Genomic DNA, 3213 nt, shown 5'->3' on the forward strand with positions numbered 1-3213 from the left:
TAAATAACACATGGATGCCAAATATGAGCTCAATCCATTCATCCTAGCTCCCTGTGCAATTTGTCAAAGTTTCTGAGCAGAATACAACTTTGTGAAGGAAGTACCTTCATAGAGTTTCCAAATGGGATGAAACTTTTCCATCTTCTCAAGTATCCCAAATCATTATCCTCCACCCAAATTAAGTTCATTTCATTGAACTATGTGAGCACAGGAGCAATTCTTGGTTACTATCAAAATTTTCAGTTTGTAAAGCAAGTGTATTTTATCTCACTCCATTATGGCTGAAACTTTTTCCAGGCCTTCTCCTATCCATATTATCCATCTCCACAAGATTTTGGCTCATTTCATCTAGCCATTTGCCGTGAGGAGTTTTCTGAAGTTTTTGGGCAGAAATAATAGCTGTGAAGGAAGTACCATTTTGGCAACCCCATTTGGTATGAAATTTTTACAGCATCATTATGTATCCAAATCATCAGGCTTTGCCAAGTTTTAGCTCAATCCATCACTCCTAGTGAGTGCTTCTTCATGATTCAGTTTCTGGGTCACATTTGGTAGTTGTACAACAACTATGGTAAATAGTTGTCCAAATTACCTCATAATTTCCAGGACCGTAGTCCTTTCTACCCTAAGCCTCCCAGACATCAATTTTACCTTTTAACTCCTCTGGTTTTATCTCTAGGATGCGGTCAAGTTTGCAACAACAAACTTGTGGAGCTTGGTTTACTCTACTCCCTGTGTCTTTGCTCGTTTCTTTACCGTAGTAACACTCTCTCTTCGAAGGACCACGTGGTAGACATGAGCTGGCATCAGTAAAAACCCCGGAGCGCGCCTTGTCTGTGGTGACCACGAGTGTAACCAGCCCAAAACGGGGGTCTAGCCACTATTCTCGTCGGCAGCGCTGCTCCGACTGGCTCTGGCCTCGCCATTAATGCCCAACAGTTCCCCCTCGCCATCCTCTTCCCACTGGACCGCTTGCCCCCTCTGTTTTCTTCTCCAGCAAGCCGTGCCAATGATCGAACAGTGAGCGCTCCTGTGCATCGTCTCCTTCCTCCCCGGTGTCCTCTTCCTTCATTCGTCTCCGAGCGCTGCTCTTCTCGTGACTCTCTGGCGCTCGTCCACTTCCCCCTCGTCGCCTTCTCGTGCCTCCCCGTGACTGCTGAGCTCGGCAGAGCTTCGGCCGGACTCGCTCGGCGGAGCCCAGCGCGTCTTCTCCTTGCTCGACTATAAATAGCCAGCCCGAGCCCTCCCCAAGCAAGCCAGCCCTTCCCCTCTCCCTCTGGAGCCCTCTCACACTCGTGCCCGGCCGAATCCCTCGCCGGAGCCCGGCAATTTAGCCGGAGTTCGTCCATGGCCTCCATGCCAAACCCCTCTCTCCGGCCATCCCCTGCCCCGTCCGAGCCCATGGATGGACGCACCACTCTCCGGCGACCGTCCCTAGCCTGTCGCCCACCTCATTCCCCCACCGGAGTCACCCCAACCACCGACCCTGGCGCCCTCTGTCTCTGGTCACCGCTGACCTCCACGGCCCTGGCGCTGCAGGCTGCCCCAAGCCCCTCCCACGCTACCTACGGGCGCGGCGTGGAGTGGCGGAGCTGCCACGCGCGTCGCCTGGCCCTCCCGTGCCGCCAGCCGCTGGCTCCGACGAGAGCCGCGGCGCTCCTCTGCCTCGGCGTCGTGTTGGAGAAGAAGGACCAGGCGGGAGAGAGAGAAGATGCCGTGGGCCCCGGCTGTCATGGTCTCAGCGCTGACGTGGCGGGACCACTGACTGGATTAAGTGGAAGCGTACTTCGGGTGAGTACGTCTTCTGTTACTGAAAGCGTACTAGTCTGTTTCCTCTCTTATAAATACATTTTCAGTATTATAAAGACGCCTTCCTTGGAATGCGTTTTCTCTTTTTCAGCCCAACGCCGAATCCTTTAGTTTGTGAATGTTCACCTGTTAAGGCCAGAAATGGATATATTTTTATTCGATTTCTGCCTAACGAACAAACGGCCACAACTTTTCAACCGTAACTCCGAATGAGGTGATTCCAATGCTCAATTTCTCTGTTCGTCGAGCCCTTTTCGATGGGACCATTTACTTGATGTTTGAACATTCTGAAAATGACCATTTTGCCATTGCTCGTAAACAGCCCCCTCTGAGAGAGAACTGTTTTCAGTAAATCTTTCCGCGATCGTTTTACACTTCTTCCTGGAGTATTTGTCAACCCCCAGGCAAGCCAACCTCTTATCACGAGCCCCGAACTTGCATGTTGACTTTGCTTGCACCTTGTGTGTGTGTGTAGTCATAGCTGTTTCTTATTGTTTTCGTTTGCAGTCATTTTGTATGACTATCATGCATGCTTTTGTTTTCATAATACCTTTTGCCATGCTAATTAGAATGTTCTTATTGATAATGCCATGTCACTACTCTACTTTATTTTCATGACATCGTTATAAAATGCTATGATGATTGTAATGCACCATGGATATGCTAAGTACTTGGTATTGTCATGTTCTTTATGCCGTAGTTGTTCGCTTGAGAAGTTCGGTATTTTATTAAAGCATTTGTATGATGCATGCTCATTTTTGCATCCATGTTCATGATGATGGAGAAGCTAATAAATTGACTTAATAATAACAAACCCCCTCCGTCATCGATGGGATCGAGTCATAGTGCCACCAAATTGAACTTTTTTTCAGTGCAGCCACATTTGCCTTTATGGGAAGGCCTTAATGCGACCTATTGTCTTGCCTCTCGCCGGTTCCTCCAAAGAGGGAAGGTCATGGGCGTGTGCTACCCTGATCAGGTAGGCAGACATGACCGTGTATGCTCGTTGTTGAAATGTTGGTACCGTGTCCCCGTGTGGGACGTTTATGTTTTGGGCCACAACGGTGGTCATTGTGTCTTTAGTAGACACATGGCCACCTAGGACTAGCCCAGTGGGGAGTGAGTCGGAGTGGCTGGGAGAGTGTCATGGCAGTAGGTCGGTTTCGTTGGAATGCCGTTGGTCCACCCGAATGGGATGATGAGGCCATGGGTTCTGTGGTGTGGGTACAGTGCGCTACCTCTGCAGAGTGTTTATAAAGTCTATCAATAGCAACATAGTTTAGTAGGTCACACTATCGGGTCTTGGTCAAAATGGAGGATAAACCTGAAATAATTAAGTTGATGAATGAGGTGTAACAAATAATGTGGTGACTTGGACTATGAGATAGTCGTGAGAAGTCACGG

General features: G+C 49.0%; 1 long non-coding RNA gene across 1 annotated transcript; it reads left to right on the forward strand.

Moving 5' to 3' along the window:
* Positions 1–977: 977 nt before the first annotated feature.
* On the forward strand, positions 978–2213 carry LOC123107820 (uncharacterized). Its single transcript, XR_006451766.1, has 3 exons — positions 978–1791; positions 1901–2023; positions 2132–2213. It is a non-coding gene; the product is annotated as an uncharacterized lncRNA (long non-coding RNA).
* The last annotated feature ends 1000 nt before the right edge of the window (positions 2214–3213 follow it).

The sequence above is a fragment of the Triticum aestivum genome, chromosome 5A, assembly GCF_018294505.1.
Source record: "Triticum aestivum cultivar Chinese Spring chromosome 5A, IWGSC CS RefSeq v2.1, whole genome shotgun sequence".
NCBI lineage: Eukaryota > Viridiplantae > Streptophyta > Magnoliopsida > Poales > Poaceae > Triticum > Triticum aestivum.